The sequence below is a fragment of the Myxocyprinus asiaticus genome, chromosome 35 (assembly GCF_019703515.2).
Source record: "Myxocyprinus asiaticus isolate MX2 ecotype Aquarium Trade chromosome 35, UBuf_Myxa_2, whole genome shotgun sequence".
Lineage (NCBI taxonomy): Eukaryota > Metazoa > Chordata > Actinopteri > Cypriniformes > Catostomidae > Myxocyprinus > Myxocyprinus asiaticus.
In genome coordinates, this window is record NC_059378.1 from 15,641,433 (window position 1) to 15,653,734 (window position 12,302).

Consider the following 12,302-nt stretch of genomic DNA (forward strand, 5'->3'; position numbering starts at 1 on the left):
GTTGAGTTGAGATTAAAGCGAAAATGCTACGATTTAATTATATAGTTTACATGTGCTGCATGGTTCATAGTAGATTAGTGCTCTGCTCTGTCATCTGATACGTGTCGTGAATGATTCTCAGTGTCTGTGGTGTTTCCAGTGTATGATCGGTCAGGTTTATACATTCATTCAAAGTATGCAGCTCTTCCACACAAAGATTGCAGCCTTTAGCGGTTTAATTAATCACGCTAGGATATGTCACGATTTTAATTTGTCCATTTCAGTGTAAAGTGTAACAGAGCACACACTCAAAATGAGCATTTAAAGCAGTTGTGTGTCAGTCATACTGCGCGCTGGTACTAGAATGAGTCGGTGCTCGGTACTACCGGTGTTGCAGAAACACTGGTATCGTTACATATTTTTTTATTTTAGTATTGATTTGGTACCGAATTACCGGTACTTTTGACAACACTACAACTAACTATTACTACAGTACATACAATTGTAATTAATTAAAAGCACTGAGGTACTGTGGGTGTACCGTGAAACTGGTATACCATACAGCACTAAGTTAACTTATACAGTTGAAGTCAGAAGTTTACATACACTTAGGTTGAAGTAATTAAAACTAATTTTTTAACCACTCCACAGATTTCATATGAGCAAACTATAGTTTTGGCAAGTTGTTTAGGACATCTGTTTTGTGCATGACATTTTTCCAACCATTGGATTGTTTCACGTTTAATTGACTATATTGCAATTCCAGTGGATCAGAAGTTTACACACAATAAGTTAACTGTGCCTTTAAGCAGCTTGGAAAATTCCAGGAAATGATGTCAAGCCTTTAGGCAATTAGCCATTTAGCTTCTGATAGACTAATTGGAGTCAATTGGAGGTGTACCTGTGGATGTATTTTAAGGCCTACCTTCAAACTCAGTGCCTCTTTGCTTGACATCATGGGAAAATCAAAAGTCTTGTTTTTTCCCCTAACTGAAATATTATCTTTCAAAATTTGGTATTATTTAAGTGAAAAATTTGAATTTAGTTTCTCAGCCTTGTTGACAGCCCTAGCTGCTTGTAGTTCAGAAATTACATGCTTAACCTTTTTAAGTAGTGATGCACCGACATTTCGGCACCAGAAAATGGCATAAAATGCTCTTTTCGGTTTTTGGCCAAAAGAGACAAAATGGCTAAAAATGTTGGCATACTTTTTAAAATCCGGAAACTAAAAACACTCACGTGGAGAAAAAGCATTGTTTATGTTGCATATTAAAGTCCACATCCCCAGAAGTGAAGTGATCTCTCTCTTGGTCATTAACACATTAATATGGAGCATTTTCTAGTGCTACGATATCGTGTCATGGTTGATACTTTAAGACATACAATAGTTTTGTGAATCCCAATGGATGTGTTTAATTATTAAATATTAGGGCTGAATGATATTGAAGAAAAATGCGGTATGCGATAATCCATTAATTGTGTAAAATCCAATTAAAAACTGAAAATGATATAACACATACATGATTCATGTTCTTTCGGGGAAAAGAAAGCCTCACTACAATTTCTGAAAGTGAACAGTATTTTTTTTTTTTTACTGTAGCATTACATAAGAAGTAATGTCACATTTGACAATGACATCTTTAACATCAATGTAAACAGAAGCATAAAACTTAAAATGAGTGCACGAGGGAAAGTTGTACTGTTTGTCTGTGGTATTCATCAGGTGGACAAAACCCTGTGTCCCCACTGTGGCAATCGGCACTAGAGGTGGGAATCTTCACTGGCCTCACGATTCGATTACGATTCAAAGGGTAACGATTCGATTGTAAAACGATTCTCGATGCATCTTGTCCTTCAATTTCTTTCTTTTTTCAGTTTCTTCAAAATTTATTTTTTCTCTTTCAGCTTTTTATTTAACAGCTGTTTTAAAAAATCAGAACGAGTCACATTACATAAACTGGCCTTTTACATTCAGTATGAGCTGTGAACAAAACATGGAACATCCATAAGATTAAATAAATGTCTTGTATGCACTGTTCCATCTGTTTGCTCTGTGAGTAGAACATCGCACGACCCTGTCGCAAAAGCAACGATGGATTTCAAACCTTTATCATCAGGTGTGTGCACTGTCCTGACAAGCAAGTGACAGGCAATAAAGCAAAAGCCAATGAAATGGAGAGCGTGCAAGAGTAGAGAAAGGCATGAAAAAAAAAGAATTACATGAAAACATCACCAACATCTCCCGAACTGCTGCCTCGTCATTATTTTCTTCTGTTCCCTCGTTGTGTGCAAATCAGTGCAGTAATGGGTGCAAGCTCGTCTTTCATGTTGTTTGTTGTTTGTTGGCTTGTTATCATGAATGAACTCTCCCGTTGCTATTTGCGTGGGTTTGTGAAAGAATTTCGGCATCGTAGTTTCATTCGAGCACAAATGGTCATGTGTTTGATATAGCTGGTCTGCAAACCAGTCATGTTTGTGCACTTGACTTTAGCATATGCACTTAACTCGTGTATTTGTTTCTACATGTCTTCGGCGCACGCCACTGCTCTGCCGTGATTTACACTGAACTCGGAATCGATTCCGATTCTTTTGAAAATCGATTCAGAATCGTTTGAGTATGAATCGCGATGCATCACTGAAACGATTTTTTCCCCCACCCCTAATCGGCACCATATCCTTTGCCAGATTCAGTGTTATGGCGTCTGTTATTTTCATTTGACACCGGGAGCTCGCAGGATATGGTGTTGAGCTCTGAAAACTTGATGCTATGGATTGTTGCTTAAGTTCTGAACGAGGGTTGATCAACCTGTATTTGGAGATTTTTCTGCATAACAGCTGATAAAATTGTTGTGCGTTGACTTGAGGTGACTAAAGTTTTGTAGTGTTTCTTCTTTGTATTGTCACCCACGATTTACATGTTTGTATGTCACTTCAGTCTGCGGTCCTTACATAAACTGAGAGTTCATGGCAGATTTGCCATTGATTCGCCACTGATTATTGTCACATGCAAATGAGGTTTGCAGCAAATTATCCATTGATACCAAAGGTTTGCTGCTGGTTCACCACTACTGGTGAAGAACTGCAAACTTCTGGCAAACATTTGCAGTGAATAGGGATGCCACGATTATTCGGTTTTACTATTAACCATGATTAAAAATGTCATTGTTAATTTAACCGTAAGAATCCACGATTAAAAATGGGAAATGCTTAATTTACATGTGGCGAAATATTATATAATGTAAACAATATATAATATAAAAGAGTTTTTGTAAGCTTAAATGTGAAACAATTTTGCATGTGTGGGTACTGGATCTATTACTATGGTTACGGACGGTGTCTGCGTGGTGCTTGGCCAGGTGTCACGGACTGAATGTGAACTTTTAATTCACGTGAAACTGGGGATACTACACACACTCCAAAATATAACAGAGGAATTAGATCCAGACTCATATCCACACAAATAAAAAGCGACTTAAATCAGATGTTTGGGAACATTTAAATGTCTGAAGATCACGGATGTGAAACATGCAGACAGATGTCATAGAAAGATACACATCCTACTACAAATGGTACAGGATCTCCACTAGTTGTCCAACAACAAACTTGTAAGTTTAATATTTTAGCTGTGGTGATTTTAAAATGATGAATTAAAAAATGCATCCTTTTAAATGCTTATTCGTGCTGACAGCATGCAGTGCACTTGCATGCAGTTACTATCAGTGAGTAAACTTTGAAAAGTTGCATCTTAAATCATCGTCATTATTTAAAGCATTGCTTGTGTACAAATTCACTGCATTTAACAATATATGTCAATTTTAATCATTATAGAACATCAAATTGCCTGCTGTAAGCAATGTTCTCGTTATTATACATAGTCCAAAGGTTTATTTGTGTGGTGTTGTGGACAGTATTTTTATGAAGTCTGTTGCTGATCTTTACGTTGGAGTGTCTGGCAGACAACGGATTGCTATAGTAAACTGTTAGTAAACAGAAGGAAAAAATGTTTGGATGCCGTGAACTATGTTGCGTAGAGGTGGGAAAAAAATATCGATATGTAAGTATCTAAAGTATCTGATATTTTTCCTTGTGCTATTGTATCAATATTTGCATGCCAAATATCAATATTGTTATTTACATTTTTACACATTAAAATTGTAGTGATGGGAAAACATTTTCTCTTTGCCAAATTCAACAACAGTCCCTTAGAAGGTGCCGTTATCATGTACACACATAATCACCCTCCCTTACTAATTTACATATTTTGACAAAATTTTAGTATAATTTAACATATGCTAATGTTTTATGTTAAATCAGTTTGTGTATTGAAACTGTGTTGTAATAAATAATGTTTTTAAGTATTTAGGCTACTATTGTATTCATATATATATATATATATATATATATATATATATATATATATATATATATATATATATATATATATATATATATATATATATATATATATAAATTTATTTTTAGAAAGACTAGCCACATTGACCTAACCACAGACATAGGGAGCCATTATGGTCTTATATGCTTAAGGCTTTGTATTGAACATAGATATTAGGAAATAAACTTGTTTTGTAAACTGGAACTTTTAAATTAATTTAACAATGCATTTGGTGATTTTGAAATAGTTCTCTTAAGTCTGATGAAGACGAATGAGAAACATTGAGTGAAATATTGCAATATATTGTAGTTATAGTGTCGCAATACACCAAAAATAAAAAATCGCAATAATATTGTATCATGACCTAAATATCGATATTATATTATATCGCCAGTTACCCTGTGATTCCCATCCCTAATGTTGCGCACCCACAATAATCTTGCATTTACGCACTTTTGAAACACTCTGGTTACATTGAAGCACATCACTGAGCACGGGATGAACACAGCAGGTGCAATAGCACAAAGAAGTCTCAGAGACCCAGGAGAGATGGACTGGGAGCTGACTGCAACAAGGATGTAGTTTCCATCCTTCCAGAGCACCGTATTTTCCGCTGATTTTTCATTATCTGAAAGGTCCTGCGACTTATAATCCAATGGGACTTACTGTATTTAAATCATTTATACGTAATTATGTCAGCTGGTATTCTTACAAACAGATGAAAACATCAGTCATAGATACGGTAGTAACGTTTTAAAGTAGCCTATTCAGTGTATTTAGCCTTTACAGAGTACTTTATGCAGCCAGCGTGAATATTCTGTTCTATCTTAACATTATTATTCTAACAAACTCTAGATTGCTGTCAAACGCAACTCTTCACATGCCCACAAAATGACGTTTTATCACACGCGCAGTAAAATAAACTTGACTTGAATTGGTGCGTAGAAAAGAGGATTGCAAATATCCACAGATAGTCGGTAATATCGTTAATAAATGAATAGAATACAACTAGCGTTTTGTTTTACTCACAAACTAAAAGCTCTTTATTGTTTTTTTCCCATAAAAGATAAACAGAATATGAAAAGCTGTTACACATGATTACTTAAAGCAGGTGCTCCCGGTTAAAACAGGGCCAAATACTGCATGATACAATGCATAGATCCTGAGATTATCTTCTTGGAACGCATTTTGACTTTTTGAGCGGTTAACAGGGTTCCCGTGGATCCTTAAGTCTTAAAATGTCTTAAATTCAGTTTTCCAAAATTTAAGGTCCTAAAAAGTCTTAAATATCTTAAATGATACAACAAAAGTCTTAATTATCATTTAAACAGGTCTTAAATTTGGGGGCGGAAAGAAAGAAATCGTGATATGACCTAATGTGATTATCAAACTTCAAAAGAATTTGATTTAATTAAATAAATGCATGTGCTGCATCCTTCAGAGTGAAAACGTGGCACTGTTGTATTTTGTCCAAGCATGCGGGGGCTTGTCAGTGTTTCCAGCTGTTGCAAAGCAGTTAGAAATCATTAGGCCATATCGGAAATTTATGACAAGCGATTTTACTATTGATCAGCTGTTGATGATGATGATTTAGTGTTGATGAAATATGACAATATTTACTTTTAATTGTTTATATTGTAATACGTTGTAGATTACTGTAGGAGAGAACATTTTATTTCCCTTATCTGTTTGAATGAGCAGCTGGAAGCAGTGAAGCGCATACATTTCAAAATAAGAGTCCTCTTTGTATTTCAGCCTTTAAAGTTAAAAATTCTGCACTATGAATACATTTTCTTCCCCCTTGGTTATTGCCATTTTAGTTGCACCTAAACTGAATCTGGAATTTAATTCAATTTGGAGTCTTGTAGCCTCTGTCTGGCCCTCACCATCACAGGAAGGAAAGACTAAGAACATTTAAAATAGGCTACCAATTTTAAAAACTATTGGCAGTTTAATTTCCTTTCTTTTAACACATTGTCATTGTCATAAAATCCAATATTGGTCGACCTCTAATTTGTATTTATTTAAATAATGGTACATAAACCAATTTTAATGTGATATATGTGGAAAACATGTCTTGAGTATTTTAAACTTGCATATATCCTACTGTGTTTTACTGATAAGCAATGTTAAGCCCATGCTGAATATGTGCCCCTGCCTGTTTAAGCAAGAGTCTGTGATACATGACTTATTTTGAGATTGTTTTGAGATGGATTTGTTTTGGCATGGGGATAGAGTATTCATTTTATTTGTTCAGGTCTTGAAAAAGGTCTTAAAATATCTTAAATTTGATTTTAAAAACTCTGCAGCAACCCTGGTTTTCAAAAAAAGGGTTGTCAGGCGGCTGCTCACAGGTCCTAGTGCCTACCGCATTCAACCTATATAAGTGCGACTTATACAGAGATGCGACTTGGGGTTTTTTTTTTTTTCACGCATCGCGATTTTCACCAGGTGTGACCTATATTCAGGTACGACTTTATTCACGGAAAATACGCTATCTCTGTTCAAGCTTAACCTTTGCAGACAAGAGACCACTGAAACCCATCAATAGCTGTAAATTACCCATGTTATGTGCTATATGCGTTTCAGGTTATGTCTATGCAAACTAACACATGCATCCTTCAAAAAGTTACAGCACTTACAGTGAGCTGAAGATGATGATTCGTGAATACAGAAATTAATTCCAGACCTAGACTTAATCTGCACCTGAGAAAACTGCCCTAAATAATTGTTGTTTTAACTTATAGGCTTGATATTTTTATTTCTTTTATTTTTTTTATCTGCTGGTATGTGGCAGGGCAAGGTTTTAACTGATGGCCATATTTCAGACACCTTGTTTTGGCAATGTGACAGCAGATTTTCTTTATGATGAGATAGACCTTTGGTATAAATGCTTGCTTGCTTAAAAGTTTGAGTTCATAGTTTGTGTCTCTATACGAGGCAAAATTTTCATCATAGCAATAAATGCAGTTTCAATTAAATGGTTTTACGTTGGGTTTCTTATTTTCTCTTTAATGACTGCCAATGTGATTTCATAACACAACTTTTGACACTGGAATTTAAATTATTCTTCATCAACAAAGCTTATTAGTTACTTTTTAATAATGCAAAAATTTTCCCCATAAGTTTGCTATTGTCTTGGCTATTTTATAAATTTTAAATTATACATTTGAAATGTTTTCCCATCAAGAAGCTGTTGGCCCATTTCAGGAAAAAAATGAAACAATGATTTGTGTAGTTAAAAAGCAATAAACAACATAGCACAAAACGATGCAAACAGGTTTTTTGTCAGTTTTACCTAACTGTAATGAAACCTGTTGTGCCTCTGTCACACAGGTGTAGGTGTGGCCTGATCTTGTAATTGCAAAATGAATGACAGCTATGCAGACATTAGCAAAATCCACCTATTTGTAGCACAACAATCAACAGTTAAGCTTTTAAACGTTACTCTAAATACCTCCTGAACAAGGCAGCATTTGCAGAGGGTTTCAAGCAAAACTATCTTTCTAGTATTTTGTCATGATAAAATGTAAGTGGTACAAAGATACAAGTGAAGAGATAAAGGTACAAGACTATGTACTCTTGTATATTCTGTGTACTTATTCTACTTAAGAAACTACTCTTTCTCTGAAGCACTGTTAACGACTTAAATCAAAATAATGGTACAATATACAACTTTAAACGTACTGATTATAAGTATAAACACATTTTTGAGTTTACTGCAAAATATTTAGATATGTGCAAATATGGGTATGTTCAGGTATGTACAAACTATATGTTGTTTGTAACATGTTTCTTTGTCAACAGCGACTGCTCTGATTGGTGGATCTCTCTTTAGGATTATGGGTAGTGTAGTTCTACACTAGGAATTCGGCAGTTGAACAGAAATTAAGACTTTTTTTATTTTTTATTATTATACAGACGTTTGTGGTTTCTAGCATATATCATCCTTAACAAAAGCTCAGCTCTTGGTAGGTCTGTCTTGAAAAGTTTATAGCTACGTTATTGTTAAAAATGTATTCCTTTATGGGAAAAATATATGGGATTTTTACTTGTGGAACCAGACGGTTGCATTGTATAGAGACTGCCTGAGGGTCACGCAGCAAAGGGGGGGGGGTGGAGAAATCTCAGACAAGTTGATTTAATTTGGGTGTACATTGCAGGTGATATTTTTTCACCAAGTCCAGATGCTTGACAAATTCTGCTTCATTCATCCCTTTTTTAATGTTATTGCAGGTGCTGAGACACTTGGGTTGGATTCTTAAAAAGTGTTTGCCTTGCAGAATTAGAGCTGATAGTGTGGTGAGTATAAATGCATGTTGGTGCTAAGATGGCTTATATTTTTTTTTTCCTCTAAGGAAAATGGTAAATCTATTTTTAACTGGGCACTGTGATTTTGACATGGAAAAGGCACAGTTGTTTCAGAGACTGTTTAAAACAAATATTCATGACAGACTGTTCTCTGCCGTACATACACAGAACTTTCAACCGCAGTTCTAGGTTTTTTTTTTTCTTTACACCTTGTAATGAACTGCCCGGTGACATTACTTCATGACTGTTTCCTCAGTGCAGCTCGTTTTACACAGATTCATTGTATGGTACTTGTTTATGTAGTATGGAAAAGCAGTTCAGTGTATAGGGATTCATGAAATCGTGATATGTAAAGGGTAACTAAATATTTAAATTTGAACAGTTTATGCTCTTCTGTATAAAACACTGGCTGTCCTGTTTGAATATTATGGAAGGTCATAGTTTTTAGGTTCTTTATTTAATATATACTGTGTGTGTGTGTGTGTGTATATATATATATATATATATATATATATATATATATATATATATATATATATATATATATATATTATTAAATAAAGAACCTAAAAACCATGACCTTCCACAATATTCAAACAGGACAGCCAGGGCTATATGTGTGTGTGTGTGTATAATAAATATATATATATATATATAGTGTGTGTGTGTGTATATATATATATATATATAATATTCTTATATTGTTTTCAGACTTCCCGAAAGGATATGGTTCATAATCTAGCCTGAACAGTGCCGTTTTTAATTCAATGAAATTAATTGCTGTTCATAAGTCCTTGTGAAAAGCTGCTTCTTGTGAATTTGAAAGTCATAATTAAGATGTGATTAAAGTACATTTAAGTGATGTTGGTCTGAATAAAATGGATGCTTTGGGGAATTTCTTATTTCTTTCTCTCTTTTTCATTTCCCGACCAAGTCAGGAAACTTTTTAGCCACTGCTACATGCTTTGTTTTTTATTTTTCTCATGCAACCACAGAAAATAATGGGCAATGTATTTTGGCCACGCAAGCCTGTCGCCTCATAAACTGGCTCTATCAGTATTTTAATTCTGGCAAGCTTTATAGCTATTTTTCATCAACTATACACAAAATGTGCACAAACAGTCAACATTTACGACGAAAACAATTCGTTTTCTGCATGATTCTTTAATAGATATGCCAAGACCTTCAGCAGAAAACAGAAGTGGATGATGCCTGCCATGTAATTCATAAATGTAACATTATGCTTTTTATAATGGGCCAAAGTTTACTATTTTATCCTTAGTTGCCTTTATCGGTCACTGTTGCGATTAAGAACAAACAAAAGCTTCTTATAGTAATCACTAACACTAGTGCACTCAGATCCTTACAATGAACGAGTCTTTGTGTACTGGTGCTCTGGTTCTATCCATAGTAACTGATTTTGGCAGGTGGTGATATGATGTAACACTTCTGAACAGCTTGAGCGAGATCATGTTCCAGTGGACCTTTAGGCAGTGCCTATCCCACACAGCCAATAGAGTGTACATATGTTAAAAAAAATTTGCAACTTTCCCAGCAAGAAAATCAGGCCAAAGGGGATATACCTCTGTTATGTAGTTCCTCTATCACTAGATAACGACCCGCCCCTGTTTAACTGGGTCTCAACAGACCTTGGATGTGTTACTCATTAGTCATTTCTCTTCTCCGTGTTGCGTTATGATAAATTCCTGGAAATGCTCTGTGCACTCAGTTCACCTACAGTTAAGAACTCTCGTATGTGTGATAAGAGCTGACTGGGGGTGGTTAAACGAATTTGGAATTGATTATTGGCTTGCTCCGAGCTCCAGCAGATATGACGGTTATTTATTTGCCTGGCCAGTTATCTCTCACTTTCCTCTTCAGTTTATAATATATTGGTTAATTTGAAAAATTCTTGAACTTTCTGGTGTTGTTTTATATTTTAAATTAGGTAGGCCTTAAAAACGTTTTAATGGTTGTTACTGTAATACAGAAATTGTTTACGGTTTATTTCTTATTTAAATTAGCATAAATGAAGTACAACGAATGCTAACATGATGTATGCGTGCTAGGGCTTCACGATATATATACGCATTTTTAAAAGATCGCAGATGTACATATCGCTATATGCATATCGCAAGGGCTTGCGATAACAGCAGAGAATAGACTGACCGGGCGATTGTCACTTGGTGTGTGCGTGTGCAGTGTGCATAGACGCTGACTCAAATGATGGAGCGTGTCACAATTTGTGCAAATTTAGCTGTAACCAGCGCTGTGTCTCACTCTGTGTTGTGTGTGCAGATAATTATGAGATCAGACGCAATGTATACAAATGCAAACTTGGCATGTTTATTGGCCACTGTGGTCTGTGTGGATGTATCAAAGGAAGGGTTTCAAATAATGGATTGTCTTCTGAAATCAAGACAACAAGCACGTTAAACCAAAGCAGAAAGCGAATCTACGGAAAGCACTTCTGGACATCATTTTTAAAAATAAAAGTCCCACATTGACTTAACTAATTTAAATTAATAAGAACATGAATTGCGTTGTTTTAAAATAAAATACTTTACAACACTTTACAATTCTTATAGGATATCCCAAAATATGGTGAAAGTTACTTAATATTCATATACTTTTCACAAAAAAATACAAATGATTGAAGATAAATTTTAATATCTGCTACATAGCTAATGGTAGAAAACTGTATATTTATATGCAGTCAATATTTAGAACAAAAGACAACTACATTTGTGATCTCTGGGTTTATTTGGGCGGTTGGGGTTCCGATGTTCCATACATCCTATGATGACGTCATGAATCGCATTTTCAAACAATTTATCACATATTGCATTTTTCCCCCACATTGTGCAGCCCTAATACATACTTTACAATTTAAGTAATATATAAATTAAATTCCATTTGAATTAAAATGAATTAATAGTACTGAAATGGAAATGAGATTTTTTGTGTTATGCTAATTGGGGGAGGGTATTTTTTAATTGTCATGAAAATAAAGCCAAAATCACAATGCAAAACATCTGATTTGTTCTGATAATAGGCTTTATTTTCTTTTAGGCTAAATATAATTTATAGTTTTTTTTTCTTTTGATTTTGGGGTAATACATGACCCAGAAATATGCTTGACAGATTTTGTGAGATCCACCCCTTATTTATTCCACATTGGATTCCTCTGTTCACTTAGCTCACAGTGTTTTGTCCACTTATATACATATTAGCACCTTATCTTTGGTTGAATCTGGCGTTGAATTTAGTGATTCATACTATAAAAACGCTGTGTAGACATTGAGGGAGTACTTCAACTGGCTTACTCACCGTTTACCTATTTAGCTGCAGGTAATTGGACCACATTTAGTGTCACTCCTTAACAGAGGTAAATAAGTTAATTGAACATTCCCATGACTGTCTCTCTCTCTGCTAGAGCGCACAAAACCAGCCCTCTGGACTATTCATCTAAAGGACACTAAAACCGTGACCTGTTCTTCAAATGGATGCAAACAAGATGCAGAAGACTTAAAATTTATTTCGGTGACTGTGGCACTACAGTAATTTAAGAGTCACAGAGTGCATATGTCTAGAACAAAACGATATAAAATGTACAGTA

The 12,302-nt window shown here is 34.9% G+C and overlaps 1 protein-coding gene across 6 annotated transcripts in view; it reads left to right on the forward strand.

Moving 5' to 3' along the window:
• Positions 1–12,302, forward strand: part of tbl1xr1a (TBL1X/Y related 1a) — a 76,545-nt gene that overhangs the window by 47,625 nt on the left and 16,618 nt on the right. For 3 of the 6 annotated variants that reach the window (XM_051672425.1, XM_051672424.1, XM_051672428.1), the window contains one exon: positions 8,609–8,674. The exons of the other annotated variants lie outside the window; for them this stretch is intronic. The gene's annotated coding sequence lies outside the window, so the exon portion shown is untranslated. The remainder of the gene's footprint in view (positions 1–8,608; positions 8,675–12,302) is intronic. 6 annotated transcript variants of the gene reach the window in all.